This window comes from Myotis lucifugus, unplaced genomic scaffold (genome assembly GCF_000147115.1).
Source record: "Myotis lucifugus unplaced genomic scaffold, Myoluc2.0 scaffold_0, whole genome shotgun sequence".
Lineage (NCBI taxonomy): Eukaryota > Metazoa > Chordata > Mammalia > Chiroptera > Vespertilionidae > Myotis > Myotis lucifugus.
This window is the reverse complement of record NW_005871048.1, coordinates 15,656,281-15,678,022: the sequence shown is the minus strand read 5'-3', so window position 1 is coordinate 15,678,022 and position 21,742 is coordinate 15,656,281. Positions and strand designations below refer to the sequence as shown.

At 39.9% G+C, this 21,742-nt stretch overlaps 1 long non-coding RNA gene across 1 annotated transcript in view; it reads right to left on the bottom strand.

Annotated features, from left to right (window-relative positions):
• Positions 1-15,307: 15,307 nt before the first annotated feature.
• LOC106698836 overlaps positions 15,308-21,742 on the bottom strand; it is a 19,558-nt gene continuing 13,123 nt past the window's right edge. The window contains exon 3 of the long non-coding RNA XR_001350225.2: positions 15,308-15,491. This is a non-coding gene — a long non-coding RNA (uncharacterized LOC106698836). The remainder of the gene's footprint in view (positions 15,492-21,742) is intronic.

Below are 21,742 nucleotides of genomic sequence, written 5' to 3'. Positions count from 1 at the left end.
CATAATCAGAATCTATCCTTTGCAACCCAGCACCCTAATGGGTATACCATCTTAGCTTTGCTATTATTATTATTATTATTATTATTAATTACTAACTGTGTGCCCTCTCTGAGCCCTTACATGCTAGTAGAGTTATAAGAATTTGGAAAATATGTGCAATGTGTTTGGTACAGTGCTTGACATATAGTAGGCTCTCAATAAATGGTAACAAGAAATCATCTCTATATATAAAAGGCTAATATGCTAAGAGTCCCACCATCCAGGTAATGATGTCACATAGCAATGCCTGGCTACCTCTCCCTAGCAACTAGCCTCCTTGCAGTTTCTTCAGCCCAGGAACACAACTTGCTTTATAGCCAGGTGGAAACATTTCACACTGTAACCAAATGTCTGTGAAGCATTTTCACATGCCTCATCTCATTTGATCCTCACAGAAGTCCTGGAGTAGGTAGTTTGGAGACTCAGTGGAATCCTATTTTCTTTTCATTAGCTGAAAAACGGAGATTTAGCAAGTTTAGAAACTTGACCTGACTGAAAAGAAGTAAGAAATGGTGGAGCTTGAAAATGACTTTAGGTTTTCTCACTGCATAGAATATAGTCAAACACTGATGCAGTTAAATATTTTACCCTTTGTTCTCCCTGCGTGATCTATAATAATAATCTGCTTCATGTTGATATTTACTGCTGTGTTGCTGACCATTACCTGAAAGAGAAGTTGGGGTGCTTCACTGGGCTGAAAAAAGTTTAGCTAAATCAGAAAGCAGGTCTAATTAAGCAAGTTTATTATATATATATCTATACTAATAAAACCCTAGGTGGCCCTTGCGCGCAATGTTGTCACAAGATGGCCGTCACAAGATGGCCGTGCGAACAGTGGAGGCAGGGCCTGGTGGCCGCTCCACACAATAAGGCCTGGGGGTTCCAGAGGAGGGAAGTTGGGGCGACTAGGCCAGCAGGGGAGCGGTTAGGAGGCTATCAGGCTTGCAGGCAGAAGCGGTTAGGGGCGATCAGGCAGACAGGCAGGCGAGCAGTTAGGAGCCAGAGGTCCCAGATTGTGAGAGGAATGTCCGACTGCCGGTTTTTACTATGAAAAAATGCCACAACTTGGGCTGAGTTTTATTATATATTACAACTTTACATAAATACAGGAATGTAATCACACCCACACACATGTCTTTTTAATTCTTTTTTTCTTTTTCTTTTTTGCTTGATTTCATCAATGGTCATTCTGTTCCCCACCCCAGGCAATCATTCCTAGTGGTCACCTAGAATAAATCCTTCCATGTTTTTCATGGAAGGATACCAAAGGGATCGGGCCTAAACCGGCAGTCGGACATCCCCCAAGGGGTCCCAGATTGGAGAGGGTGCAGGCCAGGCTGAGGGACACACCCTCCCCACACAAATTTCATGCACCAGGCCTCTAATATTAATATATATATATATAAAAGGCTAGGTTGACTCACGCATGCGCAATACACATAAAGCTCTCGCTGGCACCAATCGCACGCCTGTGTTTCGATCTGTCATTGCCAATCATGAATTTGGTTAACACTTCTATTATAGAGAAAGGGAAAATAGCAATATTTAATATTTCTTCTAATTAATTTCCTTTCAATGTGCACAAATTCGTGCACTGGACCACTAGTCATTAATACTAACAGTTACTGATAACAGCTAAAGGACATGGCAGAGAATCAATGGAAGATATGGAAAAAGGTAAGAATCTAAATGGGACCAGTCTTAATTAAGTCTTCACCAATCCTTTATTGAGAAGGATTTAGGGTTGGTGTCAGGACTATACAGTATAATTACCTATTTATGATTCTGTATATTCTTTTCCCACTTTTATTTTGCCCTATCCATCATCATTTCAAAGTCTGGCATTACAAGAATTCCCTGTGATCATAACATGAATAGTGAAAGGAGTGAAGCAGTAGACACATCTGATGATACAGAAATGATTTGGCCCAGAATGGGTAAAGCAAGGAAGCAGGTCCTTTTACCCCAAAGCCTATCCTTTGCAAGTCCCACATGTAAATTACATTTGAAACACTCCCAAAATGTATATATTCCTTTGAATATTTCTTTACCGTGTAAGGGTATGATTGCAATCGCTATTCCAATGAAAAGTATATGCCTGCATTTAGATGTCGATATTTTAGGTGGGTCATGAAATTAAATTTTCCTTTAGTAGTGAGCATATGTTGACAGTGCATGGCAGAGCTATGGGTATGTGTGAGTGTGGTTAGGAAGAAGGGAAGAGACCTTCTGTCTTTTATATACATATTCATAGGGAAATTCAAAGTTCTCTGACAAAAGTTTCATTTATATACTAGTATTTGATTCTTTTTTTAAATTTTATTTTATTGTTTAAAGTATTACAGATAGTAGTACATATGTCTCCTTTTTTTTCTCCCATTGACCTTCCCCAGGCCTCCCCTACCCTGCCGGCACATGCCCTCACCCCACCCACGCAGTGTCTTGTGTCTACTGGTTATGCTTATATTCATGCATACAAGTCCTTCGGTTGATCTCTTACCGCCCCCCAACACTCCCCAGCCTTCCCACTGTAATTTGATAGTCTGTTCAATGCTTCTCTGCCTCTATATCTATCTTTTTGTTCATCAGGTTATAATATTCTGTATTATCCATAAATGAGTGAGATCAGGTGGTGTTTTTCTTTCACTTCCTGGCTTATTACACTTAGCATAATGCTCTCCAGTTCCATCCATGCTGCAAAAATGGTAAGAATTCCTTCTTTTTTATAGCAATGTAGTATTCCATTGTGTAGATGTACCATAGTTTTCTAATCCACTCATCTGTTGATGGGCGTTTAGGCTGTTTCCAAATCTTGGCTATTGTAAATTGTGCTGCTATGAACATAGGGGTGCATATATTCTTTCTGATTAGTGTTTCTGTTTTCTTGGGATATATTCCTAGAAGTGGTATTACTGGGTCAAATGGCAGTTCCATTTTTAAATATTTGAGGAAACGCCATACTGTTCTCCACAATGGCTGCACCAGTCTGCATTCCCACCACAGTGAAGGAGGGTTCCTTTTTCTCCTCATCCTCGCCAGCATTTGTCATTTGTTGATGATAGCCATTCTGACAGGTGTGAGGTGGTACCTCATTGTCGTTTTGATTTGCATCTCTCAGATGATTAGTGACTTTGAGCATGTTTTCATGTGTGTCTTGGCTTTCTGGGTGTCCTCTTTGGAAAAGATTCTATTTAGGTCCTTTGCCCATTTTTTAATTGGATTGTTTATTTTCCTTTTGTTGAGTTGTATGTAATCCCATCTGTTTATTTTCTCCTTAGTCTCTCTTGCCCTAGGATCTGTGTCTGTAAAGATATTGCTATGACATATGTCTGCAATTTTGCTGCCTATGGAGTCTTGTAGGATTTTTATGGTTTCCCGTCTTACATTCAAGTCCTTTAGCCATTTTGAGTTTGCTTTTGTGTATGGTATAAGTTGGTGATCTAGTTTCATTTTTTTGCATGTATCTGACCAAATTTCCCAGCACCATTGATTAAAGAGGCTGTTTTGACTTTATTGTATGCCCTTGCCTCCTTTGTCAAATATTAATTGAGAATAATGGCTTGGGTCAATTTCTAGGTCCTCTATTCTGTTCCATTGGTCTATATGTCTGTTCTTGTGCCAGTACCAGGCAGTTTTGAGAACCGTGGCTTGGTAATACAGTTTGATGTCTGGTATTGTGATCCCTCCAACTTTGTTCTTCTTTCTCAGGATAGCTGTGGCTATTCGGGGCCTTTTTTTATTCCAGATGAATTTTTGGAGAGTTTGTTCTAGATCTTTGAAATATGCCATTGGTTATTTAATAGGTATTGCATTGCATCTATAGATTGCTTTAGGTAGTATAGACATTTTAATTATGTTGATTAGACATTTTAATTATGTTGATTCTACCAATCCATGAACATGGTATGTTCTTCCATTTGTTTATGTCTTCCTCTATCTCTTTTTTCAATGTCCTGTAATTTTCTGAGTACAGGTCTTTTACGTCTTTGGTTAAGTTTATTTCTAGGTATCTTAATTTTTTTGGTGCAATGGTAAATGGGATTTTTTTTTCATTTTTCCTTCTGTGAGCTCATTACTGGTGTATAAAAAGGCCATAGATTTCTGGGTGTTAATTTTGTATCCTGCTACATTGCCAAATTCATTTATTAGGTCTAGTAGTTTTTTGATGGAGTCTTTGGGGTTTTTCTACGTATAATATAATGTCATCTTCAAATAAGGACAGTTTTACTTCTTTTCCAATTTGGATGCCTTTTATTTTTTCTTCTTGTCTGATCACTACGGCTAGTACTTCTAGTACTATATTGAACAGGAGTGGTGAAAGTGGGCATCCTTGTCTTGTTCCTGTTCTTAGGGAAAATGGATTTAGTTTTTGCCCATTGAGTATGATGTTGGCTGTAGGTTTGTCATATAAGGCTTTTATTATGTTGAGGTATGATCCCTCTATTCCCACTTTGCTGAGAGTTTTTATCAAGAAAGGGTGTTGGATTTTGTCAAATGCTTTTTCTGCATCAATTGATATGATTATGTAATTTTTGTCTCTCAGTTTGTTTATATGATGTATTACATTTATTGATTTGTGGATATTGAACCATCCTTGAATCCGTGGAATAAATCCCACTTGGTCATGGTGTATGATCTTTCTAATGTATTGCTGAATCTGATTTCCTAGGATTTTGTTGAGGATTTTAGCATCTATGTTCATCAAAGATATTGGCCTGTAGTTCTCTTTTTTTTGTGGTGTCTTTATCTGGTTTTGGGATTAGGGTAATGCTGGCTTCATAGAAAGAGCTTGGAAGTGTTGCTTCCTCTTGAATTTTTTGGAATACTCTGAGGAGGATAGGTTTTAGTTCTTCTTTGAATGCTTGGTAGAACTCCCCTGTAAAGCCGTCTGGACCAGGGCTTTTGTTTGCTGGAAGATTTTTGATTGCTGTTTCAATTTCTTTGGTAGTTATCGTCCTATTCAGGTTTTTTGACTCTTCTTGGTTGAGTTTTGGGAGCTTGTATTTTTATAAGAATATGTCCATTTCATCTAGGTTGTCCATTTTGTTGGAATAGAGTTGCTCATAGTATTTTTTCATAATCATTTGTATTTCTGTGGGATTGGTTGTTATTTCACCTCTTTCATTTTTGATTTTGTTTATTTGGGTCCTCCCTCTTTGCTTCTTGGTAAGCCTGGCTAGAGGTTCATCAATCTTGTTTATCCTTTCAAAGAACCAGCTCTTGGTTTTGTTGATCTTTTGTATTGATTTTTTGGTCTCTATGTCATTTATCTCCACTCTGATCTTTATTATCTCCTTCCTTCTGCTCACTCTGGGCTTTTCTTGTTGCTCTCTTTCTAACTCTTTGAGTTTTAGGGTTAGATAATTTATTACCATTGTTTCTTGTTTTTTGAGGCAGGCCTGTAGAGCTATGAACTTTCCTCTCAAGACTGCTTTCACTGTATCCCATAGATTTTGGATCGTTGTGTTTTCATTGTCATTTGTTGCCATGATGCTTTTTATTTCTTCTTTGATCTCTCTGGTAACCTTGTCATTGTTTAATAGCATGCTATTTAGCCTCCAGGTGTTTGATGTTTTTTTATCATTTTTATTGCAGTTGATTTATAGTTTTATGCCATTGTGATCCGAGATGGTGCTTGATATGATTTCTATCTTCTTGAATTAGAAGAGACTTTGCCTGTGACCCAATGTATGGTCTATCTTTGAAAAGGACCCATGTGCACTTGAGAAGAATGTATATTCTGTGGCTTTGGGGTGAAATGTTCTGAAGATGTCAATTAATTCCATCTGATCTAGTGCATCATTTAGGATTGATGTTTCTTTGCTGATTTTTTGTTTAGAGGATTTTCCAATGATGATAGTGGGGTATTAATGTCCCCTACTATGACTGTATTACTATCAATCTCTCCCTTGATATCCTCCAGAAGTTTTTTTTATGTATTTGGGTGCTCCTGTATTGGGTGCGTATATGTTTACCAGAGTTATATTTTCTTGTTGGATTGCTCCCTTTAGTATTATGAAGTGGCTTCCTTATCTCTTGTTATGTCCTTCACTTTGAGATCTAATTTATCCAATATAAGTATTGCTACCCCAGCTTTTTTTTTCCCATTTTCATTTGCCTGAAAAATCTTTTTCCATCCCTTCACCATCAGTCTGTGTGAGTCCTTTTTTCTGAGTTGGGTTTCCTGTAGACAGCAGATATATGGGTCATGTTTTCTTATTCACTCAGCTACCCTATGTCTTTTTATTGGAACATTTAATCCATTAACATTTAAAGTTATTATTGATAGGTACTTGTTTGTCACCATTTTTATTCTTTACGCCTGTGTTCCTTCTTTGTTTCCTATTTCTTCTTTTTACAGCAGACCCTTTAGCATTTCTTGAATTGCTGGTTTGGTGGTAATAAACTCCCTTAGTCCTTTTTTGTCTGTGAAGCTCCTGATTTCACCCTCAATTTTGATTGGTAGCCTTGCTGGGTACAGTATTCTTGGATTCAGACCCTTCTTTTGCATGACTTTGTATATTTCATTCCATTCCCCTCTTGCTTGATGTGTTTCTGTTGAAAAATCAGTCACTAGTCTGATGGGGGATCCTTTGTAGGTAACTTTCTGTCTCTCTCTGGCCGCTTTTAAGATTCTTACTTTGTCATTGGTGTTTGCCAATTTAATTATAACATGCCTTGGCGTCGGTCTTTTGAGGTTCATTTTGTTTGGGACTCTGTGAGCTTCTTGAATTTGTGTGAGTTTTTTCTTCCCTATATCAGGGAAGTTTTCTGTCATTATTTCTTCAAACATGTTTTCTATTCCTTGCTCAGTTTCTTCTCCTTCTGGCACCCCTATTATGCAGATGTTGTTTCGTTTTGTGTTGTCCCAAAGTTCCCTTAGGCTCTCCTCCTGTTTTTTAAGTGTTTTTTTTTTTTTCTAGATGCTGCTCCGTTTGGGTATTTTTTCCTACCTTGTCTTCTAGCTCACTGATGCAGTCCTCTGCTTCTTCTAGTCTACTTTTGATGCTTTCTATTGAGTTATTTATAGCAGCGATGTCATTTTTCATTTCTTCTTGGTTCTTCTTCATGTCCTCTTGGTTCTTACACATATTATTGAATTTGTCTTCCATTCTTTTCAGCCACCTTATGACCATTTCTCTGAATTCTTTCTCTGACATATTGCTTGCCTCCTTTTCATTTACTTCCTTTTCTGGTGATGCCTCCTTTTTCTTTCATTTGAGGGCTGTTTCTTTGTCTCCCCATGATCTCTCTTCTCCGGGTGTCTGATTATGCAGCTCTCTCTCTCCTTTCCCTTGGTGAAATCTAACCTTTCTGTGAGGAGGAGCAGGGCTCGTCCGAGTCCACATATTCACGATGCTTGAGATCCGGTGTTCCTGGGTTCATAGTTGGTCCCTGGGTGCCGTGGTTGCAGGGTCCCTGGATGTATACGCTTCTGATAACAGCCACTCTCCCCTTCAAGATGGTGTGGTCTCCACGGCAGAGCTGGCCACTCCGGGAGAGATTTCAGCAGTAGTGGAGGCTGCCTGGTTAGGGGAGCCAGTCCGGCAGTCTCCAACAGTCCCCTGGAGTATAGCTATCACTCACCCACAAATTTTCACTCTCCGTATGTCCACACCCTCTCCTTTCATTCTCTCACTCACACACTACCTTGTAGTCTGCCTTCCCATCGGCAGCCATCTTCTTCTTGCTAGTATTTGATTCTTGATAATTAAAGCAATTAACTGAAAGGGAGCCATTAGTTTCACATTTTCTATTATTTAGCATTTATTTTCTGGTTGTTTTATTTTAATATCATGATATATTATCATGACAGACCGTCAAACCTCAGAGGGAAGGTAGGGGAGGGTGGGAATAAGGGGGAGAGATCAACCAAAGGACTTGTATGCATGCATATAAGCCTAACCAATGGACACAGACACCAGGGGGGTGAGGGCATGAGTGGAGGGGTGGGGGGGGCAATAGGGGGGTAAGGACACATATCTAATAACCTTAATCAATAAAGAAAAAATAAAAATAAAATCATGATATAAATTTATTTTCATTGAAAATTATTTATCCTACTTATGACCAAATAATGATTCCCCTTTACTAAGCTTTCAATTTTTTCTTTGATATATTTGATATTTGCTATTAACTGTCTTTACAGTTTTATTAAATAAATTTTAGTTTTAAATAGTTTACTATTATGGTTATTCATGCTCATGACTAAAAATTCAAAGACTATAAAGGTGTATAAATTAAAAAGCACACATACACCTCTTACCATAGTCTCACTTCTAATCGCTGTTCACAATCTCTTGTGTATCCTTCAAGAAATAATTATATATATGTAATTTCCCTTTAAAAGGTTATGCATAAGATGTCACTATATAACTAGAGTTTTTTTACTTAATACCTATCTGAATATTTTTTCATATCTTAAATATCTATATATATATTATCTCATAATATAAAATGATAAAAATATCTTTATATATAAGATATAAAAATATCTCCATATATATTTATCTTCCAATTGCTTATATAATTACTGTAAACTATTTAAATATATTTTTGTGTGTATATGTTATTTATTTTTTTGTATATGTTATTTTAATCACTGATTAGTATTCCATTGCATTGGATATATTATAATTTTTTACCTCCAATTTATGAGCATTTAAGACATTTTGAGGGTTTTGTTTTGCTTGATTACTTTTAATAAAATGATTGACATCAATTAAATTGTCCATCTATTATTGAGTAATGGATACCAACTGACCAAAGGGAAGACTTGAAATTCACCAATATCCAAACCATACCAGCTCCTGTACCAACAATGACTCATTCTGTTTCTCAAGCAGTATTCTGGAAACCAGTTAATTAAAGTAACAACCTTCCTAGAATGATTACTTTTGTCAGTAAAATACACTTCCACTTTTATTTCTGGGTGAGAGTTTGCTATAATTCAAGAAAGTTGGTTATTTTGATAATTATATAATTTTCTTTTTGATGACAATAAATGCTCACCAGCAAGGCCATGGATCAGTAAGATCTCAACTGAGACTATGTATACTTCTTGTTTGTGTGATTCCCACAAGAAATGCACTAATAGCAACAAAATAAATCAGAGGATTCAAAAATTCTACAAAATGCATCAAATGCTTCCCACTTATCTCATTTATTTTTTATATTGTTTTTGTTATTATTGCTTTTGAGTGTTTAACAATTTTTTATTTGCAATTGATTTCTTACTTTTCTATTAATGGACAGATTTCTCTTACTTGGTTGACAACTTCCACTTTGTGGTACCTACCAATATTAAGCTAATACTAAATACAAACAATTTTATCTTTAATTTTCTGAGTTGTATTTTTTCTTCTCTATCATTTCCTTAATAGCCTCAATTTCATAAAAAGTCTCTTTTTCATATTTTTGTTGTCTATTTCTATTTGTTTCCAAGTCATCACTATTGCAGATATCCCATGATGCATGTGTTATCTGAAGTCCTTTCATTCTCTTCATTATTCTTACCTTTACCTTTTCTGCAATGTAATTGATCCCTAACATGGGATATTCCTATGCCTCTTAGAATGAGCCCAGCTATTATATGAGCATTGGTTAGGCATTTTCCAGTCACTTCTCTGTTTTACTACTAGCTCTGAAATATCCATTTTCCTCTGTTTCCTAGCTATTCCTATATTCTTCTGCAGCAATATGTGAAAATCCTTATGCTATGGAGAACATATATATATATATACTACCAAAACAAAAACAATATTTTATTTAGATTGTATGTAAATTTTCAAGGTGTTTTCTTCTTTGTGTTGCTAGTACCTTAGAATAGTGCCTGGTACTTAATAGGCCATCAATAAGTTCTCATTGGGGGATTTATTTGCTTGTTGAATGGATCCAAACTGCTATAAATGTAACTGCAAACTTATGTTTGAAGATAGACAAAATAAAAAAAACATAGAAAAATAATAATTGATTTGTTAGGGTGGGGTAAGAGTTGGCACTTTGCGGCTATTTTTATTGTGTGACATTATATTGCTGATTGAACAATAAAAAGTTCTGTTAAAGTTTATGTTATAGGTCTGTCTTGAATTCAGTATTCTCCCCCCCTTTTTTTATTAATAGCAGAGCACATTGTGGACTTCCTCTGACTCACTCCCAACATTTTTTTGATATAGTAAAACTAAACTGAAAGGAGCATCCAGATGAATGATAAGGATAATGATAAAAATAAAAGCCAACATTGCTTATTCACCCATTGGCCAATTACAGTATAGGTTAGGCAAAAGTAGGTTTTCAGTTTTGTGACTACATGAAACACAGTTTATTCTTATATTAGTATTTATTAATTATTGTATAATTTTCCTTATAAACAACTATAAACCTACTTTTATCCCACCCTGTGCTTAGCACCTTTCTTGAAGCACCTCATTTAATACTCCCAACATTGTTAGGAGGTAGAATTATTATTGTCTCTATTTTAGAGATCTGGAAGTAGAGACTTGGAGAAGTTAAAGTCTGGGAAACACCAATATCTTGGGTCTGTCTCCAAAGTCCTTGCTAGTAACCATAATGGAGCCTGAGATAAGCAGTTTAGAATGGAGAATTGGCAGGTACATCTACTTTGCTCCAACAAGGATTAAAGGATTGATTGGGTATTATTCTTTGTTCAAGGGTTGTGGCTGTTGCCTCTTCTTTGTTTTTCTCAAGACTCAGATAAATCAGAATATAACTGAAGAACAAATAGGGCACAACCATCAAAGGAATTATTTGCACAAAAGACACATGTGTGAGCTAGGAAAATAAGAAAAACAACAACAAAATCACATTCTTATTCTCAATAATAACAGAGTCTTGAGACTGCAGGTTTGATCTAAGGCTTGTCACTCCAGATCAGAGAAAAGTATCTGTTCAGATCCATAACAGTTCCTGGTCCAAGGTCGATGGTGTTACCAGCAAGAATGAAGGGGCTCTTTCACACCATTTCTCTGAGGCTTTGAGAACATCACTTTCTGAGTCACATAATAGACCGCATAAGGACCAAGGGGTAGAGTGTGGAGTGAGGGACCCTTTACACTGTAGCCTCAAGAGTCTTTGTCACAGGGCAACAAAGCAAGCAAGAAAAATAAAAGGAGATGATGCCGTTTATGAATTCTTGTGAGACAGCCCTAGTGTTCAGCCTTGGGGTGCCCTCAGTGTTCAAAACTACCTTCTTTTCCTTGCTGGCCTTCTGACTGCTTCTCTGGGTCATTCCCCACTGGATGAAGGAGAGCCCTATCAGAATTCACTGTACCCAACTGACAACAACTTTTTATTGTTTTTGTTATTAAATACTGTTATTCTAAAAAGATAGTGAACTTCAAGGGCAAGGGCAATATTATTTTTTGTCTCTCTGGTAGGGCTTAGCCACTATGTTGGGCATAGGGCAAGCAGCTATAGTTCCTCATTAACGTGATTTGACATTAGCTTGGTTCTTATTGTTAGTAACTCAAACTGCACAAGGTTGCTCAAAGGTATAAATGAAAAGAAAAAAAATCTCTCCTTCCTGGCTACCACCCAGGACAACATTGCTTGGAAAGGATTAAAACATTTTGCATCTCTACTAACCATTTCCCTGGGAAGCAAAGCTAAGTCTGTAATGCTGATTAACAATGTTAATATTCTTCTGTAGGTGGACAGGCACACTGAGGCTTGCTTCTCACCTTCCCCCTCTTCCTTAGATAGAATGACTTAACTCCTCTTTACACACACACACACACACACACACACACACACACACACACACTTATTTATAGCTATACAGACTCTACCTGGTATATGCATATCCTACAGGAATTTAGAAAGCAGTGAATTTTAAATTACAACAACACAAATACTCTAAGCTTAACCCTGTCTTCTATATCAGAATAAAGTAGGAACTAAGAACAGAGAAAAGAGTTGATGTTTGAGTCCATTTAAGGGCCTTCTCGCTAAAGCCAGTGAGGTTTCAATATCAGAAATAGCTGCAGCCTCTAGATCTCAGTGACTATAGGAAAATAAAATACCACAACACACCTGGCAGACTACAGTCTTTCAGCTTGGTTGGTTATTTATACTTCACTCTGCATTTACTTGACTAAGAGACCGTTTCTCCCGGAAAAATTTTTTTTTCTGAACTCTTTTTATGTTTGTATTATTATATATTTTTTCCTTTCTTTATTAAGGTATTACATATGTGTCCTTATCCCCCCATTGCCCTCCCCCCCCCCCCACTGCTCATGCCCTCACCCCCTGGTGTCTGTGTCCATTGGTTAGGCTTATATGCATGCATACAAGTCCTTTGGTTGATCTCTCCCCCTAACCCCCACCCTCCCCTACCTTCCCTCTGAGGTTTGAGCATCTGATCGACGCTTCTCTGTCTCTCAGTCAGAGAAAGATAAATATCACATGATCTCATTCATTTGTGGATTATAATGAACAACATAAACTGATGAACAAAAACAGATCCCAAATTTTTTAGTGCCAGACCTCATGTGCTACCAGATCTCTCTGGTGATGACTGGGTGTTTGTTAGTTTGTTTGCCCTTTGACAGGAATTAAATGGTGGGATGACTTGTGGTTACAACTAAGTTTGATAAAGCATGTTTAGACATGGCACAAAGAAGTGAGCATGGGTCCAGGAGTCAATACTTTTTAGTCTAACTCCTTTCTGACCTTTAGCAAGAACCTCATCTCTCTGGGCCCCATTTCTGTACCTGTAAATGAGCAATTTGGACTAGATGACTTAAAGGATCATTCCAAATTCTAATGTGGTGTGCTATCATCTATGAGAGAGTGGGGTTGATGGAGAGATGTCCAACTGGAAATCGAAGACATGTTCTTGAGGTCCTCACCTTGCCATTTAACAACTCATTAAACCTTTCTGAGACTTGTTTTCTTCCATTCCAGTTCTAAATTCTATGATTTTTATGATATTGCTTATTGAGTCTGAAAATATCACAAACATAAGTTCTCAGAAATTACCTTTAAGATTTTCATGCTACACAGCTTGTATCACATAAACCACCCAATTTGATCAACAACAACCAGGATTTATTATGCAAGTAAATGTTTTATCTGCACAGCAGGGGTGAAACGCTGCATATTTTCTAAATACCACTCAGAAGCAATGGTTTTACTTGCCCTATCATAACTGCATTTTAAATCACTATTAATATTTAGCACAATTACCACCATGCTGTCTGGTTTTCATGAGGTTAAACACTGTGTCAACTTGATAAATTCTATATTTTTACACTCTGGATTGCCTGCTTTCTGTTGAATGGTGCCACTGGCAAACAGCCAACAAGCTTGGATTGGCACCTTTCTACAACTGACCAGTGGAAAACTGCATGCCTGTTGATGTGTTTATGCAGCCAGATTCCTATAGTAGGTTCCACTTTAGAATTTGACAAACTCATCTCCTTCCTACCCTAGGAAATAAAGTGTCATTTTTTTGTACCACCTTGATTATGGCTGGCTGTTGTCTGAACTATAAGAGTGCACGGAGCAAAGAATGGCTATTTCCAAAGAGCTATCTGTAAGAGACAGAGGGAGCCTGCATTGCTCTGGGGTACTGACATTGTGCTCATCATTCCATTCTGTCTTATTGGCTTTCCTCTAAATGCCAGAAACAGAAGATGGTTTGAATTCTCTGGCAGCTGCCAAAGTCAAAGAGGGAGGGAAAAAGATGGGAAGTAATATGTTTATTAAGTACCCGCTGGTTGCCAGACATCGTTTAACTCATTCAGTGATCATGAAGTGACATCAGACACCACAGAATCTGGGGCCCAAGCAATGTGGTCAGAAAGCTGATTGTCATCTCCCAGTTCTGTTTTCCCCTGCTTGACTGTTCTCACACAGGTTCTCTTCACATGGTGGCAAGGTGACCACCAGCAGCCTCACTCTCACATCCTCCTAGCTTAGCAAGCCGGTGGATGGAAGATTTATCTTTCCCATGTCTGTATAAGCATTCCCAAGGAAGATTCAGATTGATGTGGCTATGCCACATGTTCATGAATGAACCAATCTCTCTCTCTCTCTCTCTCTCTCTCTCTCTCTCTCTCTCTCTCTCTCTCTCTCTCATACACACACACACACACACACACACAGGCCATGGTGAGCCTGTTCAGGAATCAGGGTGGAACAATGATAAACAGTCCCAGTGTGGAATAGGAGAGGAATTTCTTTAAAGAGCCAAAAAACCCAAAACAAAACAAAACAAAAAAACAAGGTGGCAGCCCTTGCTAAACAGACAACTCTGTCCAAATGGCTACCCCAGTCCATTGCAATGAGTTACTGAAGAATAATGCCAGTTTCAGTTGTCAGTTTGAATGTTTTCTCTAGTAAAACTGAATTGTAAACCCAAAAGGAAAAGTTAAGGGCAGTTTACCTTCTCAGTGGACATATATTAATATACATTTATCAGACAAGCTATAGAAATTGGTCTTTTTCCATCTTTTGATGACTCTTGTGCAGAAATGGCAGCTAGCTTTCTCCTGAATACATATGCAGTCATCTAGATTTAAAGGCATATGGTCTATCTTGGATCACTTACAAATTGCAAGATGGCTCTGAAGCCAAACTTGCTGCTTATTTCATGCCCTGAACATTTAATTACTGCTTGATGTGAACAAAAAGTTTTATCTGTAGATATGCAGCACTGAAATCTTAGCTGAGTTACAAAAGAGTTTTTAATAGATTGAGGCGATCTTAGAGGGAAGAAAGTTGGCTTGAACTATCTCACTGTAAGTCAAACATGTTTTGAATCTGTCTGATACAAGTGTTCCTAGTTAGTACTTTTCTGGAAAATTCTAAAAAACAAAATTCTTCTGTTGGGGTAAGTCAATATTGGTAAATGGTTAACAGGTTGGTTCTGAAAGAGATAGGGCATTTCCCTTACTTTTTTCTCTTGAATTGTACTTTAGTTTTAATTTGGTGAAGACTAATTTCTCTGCAGCACAAGTTTTCTTAGCTCCACTCTTTGACTTTCCTTCCATGTGTTCATGTCAGTTCAACCATCCCTCTATGTGGTCATCTTAGGTAGTACTAGCCTGGGGCAGAGAAGAAGCAATAACTGGGGATCCTGCATAACCTGTGTTTTCAGAAGATAGATAAAGGGCTCATGAGTTTGGGTTGTTCAATGTAATGGGTTGCTCTACTAATTTCTAATTATCTAAAAGTAAATATAGGAAAACAGTCACATTTATGATGAGGATTGAGTAAAATAATACTAATGAACCACCCAGCATAGTATTGGGCACATGTCCTTTATCTAAAGTGGCTGCCATGTTGTTGTTGTCACCCCTAGGCTGCTGTCCACCTACATTCTTCACATTGGAGCACATTGGGTGGTGCTGGGTAGCTACTAGCTACTTTTAGCTCCTGCATAAATCTTCTGAAATGTCCTCTGCTTTTTCTTTCTCTGCTGCCTTCCTCTGTGTGGACAAAATGCAAAAATATATAAATAAATAAATGAATTAGAAAAAATTACCTAAGTTCTGATGCTAAGAAACAAAAGAATGCAGAAAGTAATTTTATTGACTTCTTTGAACTCCTTCAAAGCATGGCATGTTCTCTCCCCTTCTGAGTCTTCACACAGGCTGGTTCTTCAATCAGGAACATCTTTCTTCTCATATTTGTTTCATGAGTCTTCTCACAATCAAGGCCTCAGTTTAGATTCCTCAGTCTCCAGAAAGCTCTGCCTTGATCCCTGCCGTGAAGCTGGGGTTAGATGTTGCGCCATCTAGGTCTTCTATGCCTCCTAGAATGTAGGCCTCCTTTATCACTACAGGGTCACTCTGGCAGAGACTGTGAGTTCCAGGAAGGGCAGAAATCATGTCTGCCTCATTGATCAAACTGATCATTGTACCATCAGCACCTAGCACAGTGCCTGGCCAAGAGCAGGTGCTCAATAAATGTCCTTGCTTTAAAACACATGTCATTCTTTTTCTGGAAGTGGATCAAAGATTGTTTAGTATTTTGTAGCTCCTCAATTATCTGTTTCTGGAGCCGCACAGCAATTATGGTGGAAATGTCCCATAGCTATGCCAGCTAACAGAGTAACCACCAGCCACATGCTGCTGTTGAGCATTTGAAATGTGGCTAGTGCAACTGGGAGGTTTTTGTTAACTTAATCTAATTGAAATTGAAAAAGCCATACATGCTATTATATTGGCCAGCATAGCCCAAGAGCCTGGGGTTTAAAAGTGTGTTTCCAGGAGCTGTAATCTTAGAAACTTTCACTTTTTAGGAAGATAGAATTATCACAAAATCCAGAAGTTTGGCAGTAACATCAAGTTTAATTAATGTTTAGAACCAGGTTCCCGAATAACACATAGTATTATTTGTTGGGTGATACTGAGCATCCAATTTTAAGCAAAGGAATGCAGGGCCTAGGTTAATGCATGCCTGCCCTGATACCTTCTACCCATGTGACCCCAAGCAAGCTACTTAACATCTTATGTCTCCATTTTCTTACCCATAAGATAGAGCTGATAATAACCTATAAAATAGAGCTGATAATAGTTGAGAAGCTTAGTATAGTGCCTGGCACATAGTTTGTCCTCAAAAATGCTAATCACCATGGTTAATTATTCCATTCTTCTATGTTTCTAAATTATAGTATCTGATTATATGTGTGTGTGTGTGTGTGTGTGTGTGTATATATATATAAGCGATCGGAACAACCAGAATGACCCATCACTATGAGGTGCACTGACCACCAAGGGACAGACGCTCAGCGCAGAAGCTGCCCCCAGAAGCTGCCCCCTGGTTATCAGTGTGCTCCCACAGCCAACCTCCTCCCTCACTCCAGCTGGCAGGCCTCGATCACCCCATTGGTGCCATCCCCTAGGCTGGGACAGGGAACCAAGGGTGGGTGGCAGTGAACACAGCCCCTTTCCCAGGGGGGCCTGAGGGCTGGCTCCCTCCTTGGGGCCGGTGGCCAACCTCCCGTGCTCCGTCCCTCCCCGCGGCTGGCAGGCCCTAATTGGCCTGCCGCCACCCACTGCAGTGGAGCACGGTGGCTGTGGCGAGGGAAGGAGGAGTGGGGAGGCAGTGAACTGCGCTGTGGCGCAGCGCTGATGATGGCAGTGTCGGCATCTGGGTCCTTCCCTTCGACCCAGCAATTGTCGCCTCCTCTCTGGCCTGGCTCTGATTGGCCTGGCCCCAATTGGTCCTGATCGCCAGCCAGGGTTAGGGACCCCACGCCATGCAGGAATTTCATGCACTGGGCCTCTAGTATGTATACATATACATACATACACACACATCAATATATCCTCTAAATTTGTTTATAACCTTTAATCAGGAGAATAATGATGTGAGTGTAAAGTGCTATAAGAAGGTTAACGGATAGGTATAATAGAACGTTAAACTTCACTTTATTAGGGAAGGTTGCTCATTTTAGAAAGGTAAAGTATCTTGAAATGTTATATTCAAAGAGAAACAGTGTTTGAAGTAGGGAGTAGAATTCCCGTTTGTGGGAAGGCTTTGCTGCAAACATTTCTATTCTCCTTTGTGTCCCTCTTAGGCTGCCCTTTTGCCATCTTCTCAATCAGTAAAATGTTCAGTGGGTGGCTGCCTTGTACCATGCACCAAGGGGACTGGCATGAGCTGATGCAGTGAGTCCAAAATCAAACCTTTGAGTTTCACTGTTTAAATCAATGTGCTCTACAATGTTTTTTATATTCTTTGTGGCCCCTTAGCCCCATTAGAAAACTGTATGAGTGAGGGTGGGAGACAGGGAGATGGCTCCCAGAATCAGTAACTGCTTTACTGAGAAGTTTGCATGAAAGGCAGCAGTAAAAGTCAGTCACCAGCTCTGATATTTATAGTGAGAGTGAGGAAAGAAAGAAAAGAAAGCCATGAAATGTTATTAGGAAGTCAGGGAAATAGAGAGAGCTACTCAATATAACTCCTACCTTACTACCTGTCTTTCATTTAAAACAAAGTTTTGGTGTTTGTTTTTGCATGAAGTATATGTGGGGTCTTTTTTAAGGAAATGGAAACAGGAAACGGTGCTCCTTCTGATCAATGGTGTATGGCAAGATACTATATCCTTTTGATAAAATAAATTAAAATGAACTAACCACAAATGCAGGAAGATGAGATCTAAAAATCAAGATGTTTCCTTTTTTTCTCCCCTTGCTTCTTTATGTCAGAAATTGGGGAATCATGCTAAATTTCAAATAATCTACTAGGTCCCAATAACCAACTGTTGCACATTTTGCAAACTGAGATGCATTATATAAAACATTTTATGTAATACATTTGTGTATGTTCAAAGTGGGGCTTTTAGATAAAACAGGGTGAAATTTTGACAGCAAAAGGTCTTGAGAAAACCATAATAATGGGAATGACCACTGGGGTAAGAGTATCCTTCTTTTATACTGAGTTAGAAAATTGCTATTTTGGACATTTTTATTTTTTAAAAAATGGAAATTTTGCTTAATTTCCATTTATCCTATTCTAAGTCTACCAACTCTACAAAGCAGAGGCATGATTGATCTTAAAATGTCAATCTCTCACCTAAGGAGAGGAAGAAAAGATTTATTTAAAGAATAAAATGTCATAGGGGTTCTTAGGAGAAAAGCTCCTGGGTTTGGATTTTCTTTGACTGCCAGGCTTCCAAATGAGTCATTTTCCCTGTCCATCCATCTTGTAGCTGCTTCTTAGCTGTGAGTGCAGACATGTAGACTGGCAAATGCTTCAATGTTTTACACTCTTTCTGGCAGTTCATTTTCCTGGGCACTGACTTTCAGTAAAGAGTTCTTAGTACCCCTCCCCTTAGTACTCCTCAGGACTTAGGGGAGGTGATATAATTCTACTCCTGGATACACCCATGCCAATGAAAATGCATCCACTAGGCTGGGGTTGGGGGTGCTGGAGCTGAAATTCAATGTCTTTGGTTTAGTCCTAGGGGATCAAAGAAGCAAATGAAATGCAGGATTTGTAGCAGTCACCTAAGTAGAGTTTAAACTATGAGTGTGTACAGAAAACATGAATGGATTCATCAGAGGGTCCAAAGAGTTCTCAGTACCTATATTCATTCTGCACACTAAAGGTTTAACATACGCATTATGCTGTATGTCTACCTGCGTGGCATATATGGGCATTTGATAATTATATGTTAAAATAATCTAGTGTTAAAATTAGAGAAAATCTCCCACTGATTTAGAGGTGAACAGAAACTTATATTGTTTATGAAATTTAATCCATTTATGACCCTTTAACTAAAAATAAGCAAACACAAAATGAGTTTAAATACACTTTGTATAAGGTATATGTGGGGTCTTTTTTAAGAAAATGGAAACAGGAAATGGAGATATCTAAATTATCTCCTGTTTCAGAAAGAATCTTACTCAAGTCACCCTAGATAAATTAATAAATTAATAAATTCTATTTCTAAAGACCTTAAGATGGAAAATGGTTGTATATAAAGTCCAGTGTTTGGTGCCTTAGCTTTCTTTGTGTGAGAGAAAATAATTCCTGTTCTTCAAGTTTTCTGTATTTTCCAGATAATGGGCAAGATTACTGGTAATGGCACATGTTGCCATTGCACCGGACTAGCTATAACAACCTCTAGTCATCCTGACAGCCTAAAAAACTTAGTCCCGTTCCTCATCCTTGAAGTCACTACAGAGGAGCAGAAGGCAGAGAGGAGTGCCCTGTCATTGCAGAAAACCAAACTAAGGAAGAACCACTCAAAAGACAAGAATTTGTGGTCTGCTCTCCCTTTTAGGGAGCCTGAGCAATGAGTCAGTCTCTCCAAAGACTACCAGGCTGCCAGGACTGAAAAACTTTTATTTTCCCTCATAAAGGTAGGGAGGGACCGAGGGCATAGGTGAGAAGACAGCTGCAGTTGGCCATTCCAAAACATTTGGAGAGCATGACCCCAAGAAAGTAAAAAAGAAAAGGGGGCCTATTTTGGCTGAAATGTTTCATTTTCAGCAAATTCATATGTTGAAATCCCATCACCAACGGTGATGGTATTAGGACCCAGGACCTTTGGAAGGTCATAAGGGTGGTGTCTTCATGAACGGATTAGTGCTCAGAAAGAGAGACCCCACAGAGCTCCCTAGTCCCTTCCACCATGTGAAGAGGAAGAAGTCTGCAAACTGAAAGAGGACCTTCACCTGACCATGCTGGCACCTTGATCTCTAATTTCCAGATCTGTGAGCAGTAGTTTCTGTTTATAAACTGCCCAATCTATAGTATCCTATATAATAAAAGCCTAATATACAAATCAACTGAATGGTGGAACGACCGGTTGCTATGATGTGCACTGACCACCAGGGGGCAGACGCTCAATGCAGGAGCTGCCCCCAGCCCACAGGCCCCAGGCCAGCCAAGGTGGGTGCCAGCAGGGGCCCCCTCGATTGCCCCGTCGTTCGCCCCACAGAGGGAGGTGACCAGCGGCGGCGGTGGGGGACGGGGCTGGCCAGCGCCCCCCACACCCCTCCCTGATTGCCCTGCCAGTTGCCTCCCGCAGAGGGAGGTGACTGGCGGCAGTGGTGGGGGGCAGGGCTGGTGAGTGGGCAGTGCCAGGCCAGCCAAGGCGGGTGTTTCAGCGGGCCCCCCCTCCCCCGATCACCCCACAGATCAGCCCTGGTCGCTGGCCAGGCTTAGGGACCCTACCCATGCATAAATTTCGTGCACCGGGCCTCTAGTCTACACTAATAAAAGAGAAACGTGGTAATTGGCGTACGACCGCTACCCTTCCCATTGGCTAATCAGCATATCCTTATGCAAATTAACTGTCAGCCAAGATGGCGGCCGGCAGCCAGGCAGCTGGAAGCGAACATGAGGCTTGCTTGCTCCAGTGACTGCAGACTCCAACGTTCCCCACCTGACTTGCCGGCCTCTGAGCTACAACTCTAAGAAACTATGTTGCAAATATAGAAGCTAAACAAAACTCCAGAAACCAGCTTTCAGCCAGCCGGGATCTCAGAGCTAGAGTTATACATTGTTTCGATTATAGTAGCGGAAGCCTCAGAGCTAGAGCCAGAGCTAAAGCTGGCCCAGAATAAAAAAGAAAAAAAAAAGAAAAAAAGGAGTGGTTGGGAGCTTCAGTCAATTGCCAGCCTGAAAGCAGCCCTCAGCTCCTCACCCAGATTGGCCAGGCACCCCAGTGGGGACCTCCACCCTGATCCAGGACACCCTTCAGGGCAAACCAGCCGGCCCCCAGGCCTCTATCCTATATAGTAAAAGGGTAATATGCCTCTCAGCACCGGGATCAGCGGAGCCGTGAGGCCTCCTGGCACCGGATCAGCGTGACAGGGGGCAGCGCCCAAACCCCCTGATCGCCCTGCGGCTCTGTGTGTGACAGGGTGCGGCGCCCCAACCCCCCACCCCCACAGGCCCTGCTCTGTGTGTGATGGGGTAGAGCCATAACCTCCCCATTGGCCCTGCCCTGAGTGTGACAGTGGCGGCGCCCCAACCCCCTGATCGGCCCTGCTCTGTGTGTGACAGAGGGCGGTGCCCTAACTCCCCTATCGGCCTACTCTGTGAGTGACAGGGGGGAGCTCCTCAACCCCCTGATGGCCCTGCTCTGTGCATGACAGGGGGGAGCTCCTCAACCCCCTGATGGGCCCTGCTCTGTGCATGACAGGGGGGAGCTCCCAACCTCCTTGATTGGCCCTGCTTCTGTGTGTGACAGGTATTGGAGCCCCAACCCCCTGATGGG